The 11,889-nt window shown below is 38.4% G+C and overlaps 1 protein-coding gene across 1 annotated transcript in view; it reads right to left on the bottom strand.

Moving 5' to 3' along the window:
- Positions 1-11,889, bottom strand: part of PIWIL2 (piwi-like RNA-mediated gene silencing 2) — a 143,366-nt gene that overhangs the window by 80,355 nt on the left and 51,122 nt on the right. The gene's annotated exons all lie outside the window — the stretch shown is intronic.

Raw genomic sequence — 11,889 nt, 5'->3', positions numbered from 1 at the left:
ATATATATAAATTAAAACAGCAACTGCAAATAATAAAATCGACCACATACCCTAAAATAAGGTCTTTTTATCATCAAATTAACAATTACCAGAATTATGGTATACTCCGCAAAACTCAACTCATGGTTAGCAAGTCAAAACAAACTCCTACCTAACCTTCCAGAGGATTTTCAGATGTTATAAACTTTACTGAAGCAGACTGCCCATCTCTCCCCCCAGGAGCACCTAGTGGCTTCAAATTTTGTACACCTTGTTTGGCAGCGCAACCCCTATTCACTAGGCCACCAGAGCTCCCTGCAGTCTACAAAGATAATGTAAAAGTATCCTTTCAACTATACTGACACTCTCCCACCTATAGAAGAAATTACAAATATGCAAAAAAAAATATATATATATATAAAATAAAATATGCGGAAGACATCCTAGTAGACCTGCAGAATACAAATACACTCTTGCAGTAACTTCAACACAAGACACTTGTAGAAAGCACATGACAATATGCCCAGAGGTATCAAGGGAAGTTTATAGAGGAGGTGATGCTTGAGTTGATATTTAAATAAATTTTTAAAACAGAAATATCTGGCTAAGGAGAATGAGAAACCAGTACATAAGGTAGGATCTGGAATTGAGGACTGAAAAGTACTGAAAGGGCAACAATAATAAATAAGGCTGCAAATAGGTGAGGATCAACTATAAATTCCCTGTAAATCAAGAAGTAGAATTTGAAGTTCACCAAGGCAGGACAGGTATATAGAAGCTGAAGGAAGAAACCCTCTCTCAGAGTCTCTTTCCCTAGAGCTGCTGCCTTGAATTTTTGTGGAAAAAATAATTTCTGTTAAAGTCACCTACTTGTTTTGTTTCAATAGCAACACACGCACTCTTTCCTATCCTATACTACTGAGTTGGAACTGACACAGCTGGCCCCTCTAATGGGGTTAAGATTGCTCATCTTTATCTCAAAGAGCATAAAGTGAATTCAATCTCATGCTTTGAGTTAGATGCCAACTTTCTACCCACTGTTGTTATGTGCCGAGTCACTTGCGACCCTATGCACAATAGCTCTGAACTCTGTCCTATCCTGAGCCAAATCCATTGTCTCGAACACACCTACCCACCATTACCTCAGCTACTGTATCAAGCCATCTTATCTGAGGTCTTCTTCTCCTGTGCTGCCCTGCCACCCTTCTAACCATGATGTCCTCCTCCAAGAACTGGTCCCTCTTAGCAACATGCCCAAAGTCTGTAAAGACAGAACTTCAAAATCCTTGCCCCCAGAGAGCAGCAAGCTTCTTTCACTCTCTCCAGGACAGACCTGATTGTTCTCTTGCTGACTGGAAATGACTGAGAAATTATTCAATGACAACTAATAATGCAATTTCACTGTATAGGTTTACTAGACTTTAGCTATTCATTCGTTGAAGGGTATTTCACTTGTTTCTAGGGTGGGTTTTTGTGACTTTTTGGCTATTAAAAATAAAGCTGCTAGGAACATTTGTGTAATGGTTTCTATGTGAACATAATATTAATTCCTATGGAGAAATAGTGTCAGAGCATGAGAAGTAACAAGCTTAAGTGTATTTTTAGTTTTATAAAACCAGCCTAATTTTTTTACAAGAGTCTCTACCTTTTCAAATTCTTATTTACAATGTATGAGGGACCCAGTTTCTTGATATCTTCACTATAGTAATGTCACCATTTTTCATTTTAGCTATTCTAAGGCAAGAAACAGTGATAACTCACTGTAGCTTTAAGTTATATATGCTTAAAAGTAAATTATTTGACCATTTTTTCTTAACTTTATTAGACATATTATTTCTTTGGTAAAATTTTTTTATCTTTTGCCTATCTTCTTAATGTATTTTTGTGTATTTGTTGGGTATTTTTAGGGTGGTTTTGGTTTTTTCTTTCACATTCTGTTTCATACGATCATTGCCATACATTGTCTTATAAAATTAATCACCAATTATCTATGCCCACTATTTCCCCACCTTTTCAGATTCCCACTGGATCTATCCCAATTCCTTCACCTTCTCCCTCCACTCACCAAACTCTGTAACCTTGTGATTTTCTCTGTCCTCACCCTCAGCCCTTCTGCCCTCTCCACTTCCCTCTTTGGACATCTGCACACATCTTACTAGTTATCCCTCTGTTTTTACAATAATGGTCATATGCAGTATTTGTCATTATAAGCTCAAGTTAGTTCACTCCTGTGCATGTTCAGTGTTTAAAAACAAATGAAAGCAAAATTATAAAATTTTTTTGAAATTCATTTCTGATAAAGAACCACTTACTATCCATTTTCTTAAGTTTAAGGATATGTATACAGACATACACACAAAGATTTTTTTTTAAGCAAAACAATAGAATTTGCTTTACCATTAAAACTGCAATTCCCTTCTGCAAAAGGAGTGGATGCAATGGAATGTAGGAGTGGTGACTGAGTCTCTCTGCTTCATAAAAGGGAACAGTCCCATTAATAATATTCATAGCAGCAAACAGATACTTTCTAAGTCAGTCATGCCACCCTCTAGGCTCCTGCACCTATTTCCACCAAGTACTGGGTTCAATATTTATTGCTGACTCACAGGCTTTCCTCACAACTGTGGTAACAAGAGTGGGCTTTATTAAGGAAACAGGTTGGGGAGTGGGAGAGGCAACAAATATTTCACAATGCAAGTCCAGAAGTCCCAAGCCAGATTAATAGCTAAACACCACTCCTTATTTACTAATAGTCCTGGTTGCAGTTAAGCAACATAAGTTCAAGAAGCCTCTGGTTTCCTCAATCATCCAGCAAGGTTTGCCTCAGAGAAGTTATAAGTAAGCTTCTCCTTTAATCATCTGTCAAAAACAGCTAAACTTCTAGTTGTGGCCTTTATCTCAGGGCTCCTCTTGTTATACCTTACCACAGTTTCTCCACAGCAAAGCCACAGTCTCTCCACCACCACCACTACCAGCAGGGCCTTGCTCTTACCAGGATCTTGCTTGAGTCTTCCTGAAATCTTGCTATTCAGTGTGAGAAGCCCTATCTTATCCTAACTCCACAGCTATTAATAATTTTTATTTTATTGGGAAAAACATGTTGGGGATACAAGGAGGTGCAGGTTGGAAACAGAAGGATGAGGACAGGTAGGGATGAATATTGCAAGAATGCAGTTGCCGGGCTGCAAAATTTGGTTGGTGGAGTGAACAAGGTGAAGGAAATGAAAAGGATCCAGTGGGGACTAGATAATACAGGGCAATGGTAAGCATAGTCCAATGGTGATTAAACAACCTGTCTTATTCACTTGTGGGTTTCTCATTTGGGAACTGGGCACAGACTCTCTGGCTTCTTCATGCTGAACAGGGGCGCTGATGTGAAGGGGGAAAGGGAGCCCACTTTATCACCTTACTGGTGGTCTTGGGTTAAAGCTGTTTGCCTTCTTGTTCTGTTAGAAGATATTTTCCTTACATTTACTCCCCTCTAGGCTGCAAAGTGTTTTCCCAGGTGGGTCCAGTGGGGATGACTGACTGAACCCTGAGGCTCCATCCTCCTTCGCTTCCAGATGTTAATAATTTGGAAGAATGTATGTCTGCGGTTAAGACAGCAAACTAATATAAAATTTTAAAAACTAGGGAAAAAGATAGCTGGAGACCTGAGGGGGCTAACGTAATGGCAAGAAAAGCCAATTTTTAAACTCACACCACACCTTCCCAGTATTTATTAACTAAGAAAAAGAAAAGTATATGTTTACCCAAAGATGTACTGACTGACATTTATAACTACTTTATTTCTAGCAGCTAACCGGAAATAAACGGAAAACAATTAACTAGATTAAGAAATTACAGGCTATCCAATTAATGAAAACACATACTATTTAAAAGGAACAAACAAGTAAGTTTTTTTAAAGCCAAAAATCAGACCAGCTGCTATCAATTGAATTATGTGATGCCAAGTCATAAAGACCCCATATACGTCAAGAGGATTATTGCTCCTTAGGGTTTTAAAATAGTTGGGTATTTTTATTAATTTTAATTAAATTTTACAAAGACTTAGGTTTTCCGATCATTCATTGTTGCACTTTTCTCCCTGACCACCCCCTCCTGCCAATTCACTCCTCTCCTTGAAAAGTAAAAGAAAAACTCCTTGTTATGCAATCCCTCCCCACAAGTCCACTCCACTGTGCAGCCTTCATTCTGGACTTCTGTAATGAAAGTAATACCCAATCATATATCCCTTTTAAACAGTTCTCTCCCTCATCTGTTTCAATGCAGTATACATCATTTCTCCCCTCCTTCTCTGTCTTCTCTCATCCCTGATGTCAGTCATGTTTTACAACAGTGGCCCTATGCAATATTTGTCCTTTTGTGACTGAGATATTTCACTCAGCATAATGTCCTCCAGGGTCATCCATTTTGCATAATATTTCATTAGTTCCCTGTTTTTCAACGCTGCGTGGTATTCCACTGTGTGAATATACCACAGCTTCTCTATCCATTCATTTGTTGATGGGCACTTGGGTTGTTTCCAGCTCTTTGCTATTGCAAGCAAAGCTGCAATATGTGCATATATCTGCTTGGGTAGTAGTTATGGTTTCTTTAGGATAAATTCCCAGTAGTGGAATTCCTGGGTCAAATCATATTTCTATTTGCAACTTTCTGAGAAAGGGCCATACTGCCTTCCATAGTGGTTGCACTATTTTACATTCCCAGCAACAGTAAATAGGGGTCCAGTTTCTCCACAACCTGATTAACATTTATTGTTTCCTGTTCTATTAAATTGTTCTTACAGGGGTGAGATGATATCTCACAGTTGTTTTGGTTTGTATCTCTCTTAGAGCTAGGGATTTTTAACATTTCTTCATGTTTGTTTGCCATCTGAATGTCTTCTTTGGTGAAGTGTCTTTTCATATCCTTTGCCCATTTTTCAATTGGGTTATTTACCTTTATCTTGTTGTGGTGCCTGAATATTTTATAAATTCTAGATATAAGTCCCTTGTCTGAGATGTCATTATCAAATAGTTTTTCCCAATCTGTCTTCCCTTTTTACCTGGTGGAAAAGTTTTTGGATGTGCATCAAATAGCTGATTTTTGTAAAATTTACTTCTACGCCTTTTTTCACAGGCATCTTTGAAAAAGCCCTCAATTTCCAATCTTTCTCAAGGAAGATTATTAACAGATTATGACTAACATTCCAAAGAATACAATTCTAAGAAGACTTAATTGTGCTCATATGAAACTGTGAAACCTATACCTAAACCAAGAAATTAGTTGTTCAAGCAGAACAAGGGAAACACTGCATGGTGTTCACGAAAGCTGTCTGTCAGGGTTTTATCCTTTCTCTATTATCTATTCAATCTGTATGTCCAGCAAATAATTCAAGAAGCTAGACCATATGAAGAAGAATGTGGCATCAGCATTGAAGAACAAACAACCTGAATTATGCAGATAACACAATCTTGTTTGCCTTAAGTGAAAATCACTTGAAGCACTTAGTACAGATGATCAAAGACTACAGTCTTCAATATGGATTACATCTCAACATCAAGACAACAAAAATCCTCACTACTGGACTAATAGGCAACATCATGATAGAGAGAAGACTGAGTTTGTCAATTATTTCATTTGTATCCACAATCAGCATCCATTATTAACAGCAATTAAGAAATAAAAATGAATTCTATTAGGAAATCTGTTTTCAAGGACCACCCCAAAGTACTAAAGAGCAGGAATGATAAAGACTAAGGAGTATCTGATCCACGTCATGGTATTTTCAATTGCTTCATATGTACCACAAAGTTAGACAAGGAATAAGGATAACAGAAGAAAACCTGATTCCTCTGAACTGTGGTGTTACTGAAGAGTAACTAATATCCCAGGGATGGCCAAAAAAACAAACCAGACTATCTTGGAAGAAGTGCAACCAAGATGTTCCTGAAGAGGCAAGAAGTGTGAAATTTGGCCTAACATACTTTGAGCATGTTGCCAGGAGGTAACAGTTCTTGGAAAAAGATCATTATGCTGGAAGGTGAAGGATCAGAGAAAGAGAGGAATACTCTCAAGGAGATGGACTGACACAATGACTGTAACAATGAGCTTGAGCATGGTGGAAATCCTGAGGACTGCACACTATAGCTAGCGCAGGGTTCAAGTACGTTGTTGACAGGGTTACTATGAGTCATAGATGACTATGTGTGACTCCTCGCAATAACAACACATTAACTATCTGTACCAGGCCTTTGAGCTTTGGTGCTGGAGAATAGTGTTGAATATACCATGACAGCTAGGAAAACAAACAGGTTTGTCCTGGAGAAGGGGAAGGTGGAATGCTCCTTGGAGCAAAGGATTCTGAAGCTTCATCTGACATACTTTGGATATGTTGCAAGGAGGGACTGGTCCTTGGAGAGGGACATCATGTTTGGGAGAGTGGAGGGATGGCGCAGGAGAGGAAGACCCTTGATGAGATGGATCGATTCTGAGATTGAGGTGGTGGGAATGAGTGTGTTGGAGATGGCGAGGTTGACACAGGACAGAGCAGCGTTTAGGGCTCTTGTACATAGGGTCGCTATGAGTTGCATGGCACATAACAACCACCACCACCACCCATAGGACGACACAACAATTTGAATTATTAAAAAATAATCACACTGAGTAAAAGGTGCCAAACCAAAGAGGGAGAGAGTATATTTTTAATATGTAGCTCCATTTATAAAAAATGTTAATTTTCTTCAATGTGATGATGTCTTCTATTGCTGTAATCATCTCAAGGTTTAGCCTGAAAATAAGCAGTGTATATGTAAATTGCTTCAACATGATAATGATTTCTAGGTCTACAGATCACCTTCCCAATGAAGGAAGATCTGCTTCTGAGCTCACTTCAAGGACCCTCAAAAGGCTGGCCCACACTATGGAAGATGGCTTTTCTCAGGATAAGTGATCTACAAGATAGCAAGAGAGAGTATCTAAGTTGGAAGTAGCTCTACAAAGTAATCTCAGAAGTCACATGTCATCATTTTGTCTTATTCCATGCATTAGAAAGAAATCACAAAAGTCTTTAAGGAGGGATAAGATTATCTAAGATTAGATAAGGCTAAGCTAGATACAAAGAAAAAAAGCTAAAACGCAAAGGAAAAAGTACATTTAAGAAAACCTACTGACTGGAGAAAAAACATTTGGCAATACCATTTTCAGACAAGGGTTTCATATCATAAGTTTACAGAATCTACAGGGCCTCCACAAAAAAAAGACTGATAACCCAATCACAAAACAGGCAAAAGACATGGAAATAATTTTCACAGAGTAAGATAATCAGATGGCAAGCAGGCACAAGAAGAAATGCTCAAATTCACTGGCAATAAAGAGATGTAAATCAAAACCACAATAAGATACCATCTCACTCCAGTAGCAGTGGCAAAGTTTAACATTGTTGGTGAAATTGTAAAATGGTACAACCACTCTGGAAGGCAGTTTGGCGCTTCCTCAAAAAGCTGAACATAGAAATTCCATATGCCTGTTGAATATACCCTGAGAGAGAATGAGAACTGAAGCACAAATGGAGACTTGTACATTAATGTTCACAGCAGCCATATTTACCACTGCCAAGAAACAGCCAAAATGTCCAAACCAAAATTGAATGGATTGAGAAAGTATGGTAGATTCACACTATAGAATACTACGTGGCACACAGGAGCAATGATTTTGCAAATTACTACCTAACTGTGGGAGGGACTGGAGAGCATTATGCTAAGTGAATTCTCTCAGTCCCATAAGGATAAATATTGTATAAGACTATTACTGCAGAATGAATATGAAGATCCAAAGAGGAGGGAAGGGGGAGCAGAGGGGTGAGGATGAGCAGGGGGCGGGGGGGGGATGGGACAGGGGGGCTTAATCATAGGGTCGCAAAATTTGATGGGTGTAAAGAGGGGAGGTGAAAGAAATGGGAAGTATTTGGTGTGAAAAACAACATATACTAACTTTGTAAATAAACCAATAAAAATAAAAAATATTTTTTAAGGAATATTTTCAAAGTAACCAGAGAGGGATTTCGGGAAACAAGAATCACAGGAAGGCTGTGGGAAGAGAGCAGTTATAGTGTACATAATCTAATGCATAAACTAAAAACTGTACAGAAAGGTAGAATGGAAATCCAATCTGTTTTGAAAACTTTCACTAAAATCACAATAAAAAATATTCATGTTAAAAAATAAAAGTAGGGACTCCTCCAACACACAAAATATCTTAAAAAGACATGCAAACAAACAAAAAACCCTCAGATGATCTATCAATACAAACCCTGACAAAATGGACTATCTCCAAAGTTTCAAAATTACTGTAAAATCTAGAAGTCTAAGTTCAAGTAAGAGAAAAGACATTTTTAGTTAAATAAATTGTGGAGAAATTTTATCACCAGAAGATTCCTAGAAAGGAACTACTACTAGGGATTCCTCACGCAAAAGAAAAATAATCCAAGAGAGAATTAAAAGAGATAAAGGAATGAATGATGAAGTAAAATTTCAGCAAAGAATAGAACCCCCATAAGCCATCAGAGAGAGAGAGGAGACTACAGACTCACAAATAAAATTTAAATTTTAAACAAACCTAAAATATTTTTTTGAACCCCAAAGGTGCAACATCTTCAAAATCTTTAGGGGAAATTTCCCTCCATCTCAGTACTGGAACTTAGCTGAAATAAACCTAAAAAAATTTTTTTTAACAAAACAGGAATACAAGGGAAATGTCTCAACATATTAAAAGTATATACACAAAGCCAACGACCAACATTATTCTCAGTAGAGAGAGATCCAAGGCACTCCCCTTTGCAAACGGGAACCAGAGAAAGATGCCCTCATCACCATTCCTATACAATGTTGTACTGAAAGTCTTAGCTAGAGTAACAGGCAAGGGGAAAAGTAATAAAAGGTATCTACATTGGCAAAGAGAAAGTAAAACTGTATTTGCAGAAGATACAATCCTAAAGAAAATATCAAAGACTTAGCAAGAAAATTACTGGATCTAATTCAATGAGTAAAGTGGCAAGGTACAAAACCAACAAACATACAATCAGTAAGGTTCTCTACATTCTACAACAAAGAAAACTCTGAAATAGGAAAATGACAAATTGGCAGACAAGTACATCTTGAGAAGTCCTTCCTCTGCTGAATATCCTTGCCATCCTTGAGGATTTCAAGTCAATCAACAGTGACTCTTTATACTAGTCATCACTGACTGAATCCTCTGCCTGCACACAGCCACTAGACTGGCAGAGACATTAGTTTAGGCAGACTTGAGGTCCCATGAGGCCAAAAGAAATTGCTCTAGTCTAAGTGCCCCACTCCTCAAACCTGTAGATCAGAGAGCCCATTACCTGTCTTACATTGTAGGGCCTCAATCACCTCTCAGACGAGAAGAAACAATAGCATGACTCAACACCCACTCTAACATCATGCTGGAAGGGTAGACATGCTATCTCAGGCCAGACATCTTGCCTTGACCCACCACAGCACTGACAAGAGGCATCCAGCCCACATCCCTCCAAGGTGCCTTGTTTTACCTCTAATTTTTTATTTCTCATAGCGTTTTCCTTTCCATTTCATATTTTGCTGTAGTGAGTTTTTAAATTTTGTCATGCCTTTTGCTTTTTTCTTTCTACCTTATTCCTTTCCTTGCTAGTCTTTTTCTCTTCCTATTTCTTTCTCTTCTTTTCTGCCTTTCTATTCTGATTCTCCCTCCTTTTGTACCCCTTCGAGTTTTTGGTTTTCTATTTTTATTTACTGTCCAATTTGGGGTTTGGATTCTTTAGGTGCTGCTTTGCTCCCCCCCCCTTCATTCCCCTTTTCTCTTTGTCCCATCTGCTGATAGACAGTAACTGTATCCTTTCACACATACAAGTGTTGCAGCTTCACCCCCAGGCAATAATAAAGATCAGCTCCTGCTCTCCATGCTCAGGGAAAGACTGCAAACACTGCATGCAGCCCAGTCTGTCCTCAACTTCTCTACACAAGAACTCCTTCATCTTCTATCCAACTCACCAGCAGACAGAAGATGAAATACTTACAACTACCAAATTAGAAAGTGGTACAACAAATTTGCAGAGTTTAATTACGTATGCTGTTGTTATATGCTGTTGATTCACCTGTGACTTACAGCAACCCTATGGACAAAAGCTCTGAACCCTGCTCTATCCTGAGTCAACCTCACCGTATCCAACATACCTCCTCCCATTGCTCCAATCACTGAGTCAATTTATCTCACTGAGTGTCTTCCCCTCTTGCTCTGTCCCTCCACCCTCCCAAGCATAATGTCCCTCTCCAAGGACCGGTCTCTCCTTGCAACACGTCCAAAGTATGTCAGACGGAGTTCAGAATCCTTGCCTCCAACATGCAGCCTGGTTTCATCCTCTCCGGGATCAACCTGTTTGTTCTCTTAGCAGTCCACGGTATATTCAATACCCTTCTCCAGTACCACAGTATATGTATATTGAAACAAACAAGCAAAAATATCACCATGATAGTATCTCACAACAACAGGTATCTTCAAATCACTCAAAACATTGGGATAAGATGGCTCAAAAAAAGGGACAAAAATAAAGAACCAGAAAACCTTTCAGAGGAAAGAAAGCTACAGAAACTTTGTGGTAAGAATTCAAAACAATAATAGATGTGAAATGTCTCCTTCAGATTGAAAAAAAAATACAGAAGCATCAAAATAAAAAAAAAAACCTATTCCAGACTAAATATATAAATTGGAAATTAGAAACAATGTAAAAACAGCAAATCAAACTTCTGATGATTAAGACCAATATTTCAGAAATGGGTAATAGACGAACTAAAGAGCAGACTTTGAAGACACGGAGCACAAACTTAGTGAGATGGAGGACAAATTCCTCAATACTAATGTCTCAGAACTTCAAATCATGGTGCTGGAGAAAAAAAGTCTTGAACATACCATGGACTGCCAAGAAAACAAATAGGTCTATCTTGGAGAGGATGAAACCAAGTTTCTCTTTGGAGGCTAGGATTTTCAAGCTCCATCTCACATCCTCCCACAACTCATCTGGTCTTAGATCATTGGTATTCAAGGCCTCAAACCTGTTCCTGAGATGGTTCTGAAATTCAGGTGGGATAGACTCAAAGTCATATTTTGGTTCCGGTGGATTCGGTTTAATTTTCCTCAGCTTCAACTTAAATTTGCATATGAGTAGTTGGTGGTCTGTTCAATTATCAGCTCCTGGCCTAGTTTTCACAGTTGATATTGAGCTTTTCCAGCAGTTCTTTCCACAGATGTAATCGATCTGATTCCTAAGCATACCATCAGGTGAAATCGGGTGTATATAACCTGCATTTATGTCTCTTAAAAAATGCATTTGAAATGATTAAGTAATTGAGTGTGCAAAATTCAATCATTCTATCTCCAGCTCCATTTCTGTCACCGAGTCAATGTTTTCCAACTATTGAGTCTTCTTCTCTGGATCATCCAGAAAGAGTGCAAACGGTCATTACAAAGACAGAGGAGGGAGAAAAGACGAAAATGGATATCAGAAGAAATTCTGAATATTGCACTGCAGTGCAGAGAAGCCAAAGCACAAGGAAGAACTCAAGATTCTAAAAAGATGAACAGAAGATTTCAAAAGGCAGCATGGGATGACAAAGTAAAGTATTACAATGTAAGGTGCAAAGAGCTGGAGTCAGAAAATCAAAAGGGCTAAACTCGCTCAGCATTTCTTAAGCTCAAGGAACTGAAGAACAAATTCAAACCTCGAGTTGCTATAATCAAGGATGCTTTAGGCCCTACAACCAGGAGAAGATAACGTAGATGAATGGGATCTTCTAAGACTCAAATCCCTATGCACATCCAAAAACTTCTCCAACAGAGTAAAAAGGGAGGCCACTGACTGGGAAAAAGTATTCGGTA

The sequence above is a fragment of the Elephantulus edwardii genome, unplaced genomic scaffold (assembly GCF_000299155.1).
Source record: "Elephantulus edwardii isolate Elephantulus edwardi_28Jun2011 unplaced genomic scaffold, EleEdw1.0 scaffold00038, whole genome shotgun sequence".
Lineage (NCBI taxonomy): Eukaryota > Metazoa > Chordata > Mammalia > Macroscelidea > Macroscelididae > Elephantulus > Elephantulus edwardii.
The sequence above is the reverse complement of the archived record's forward strand: the minus strand, read 5'-3'. Positions and strand labels throughout refer to the sequence as shown.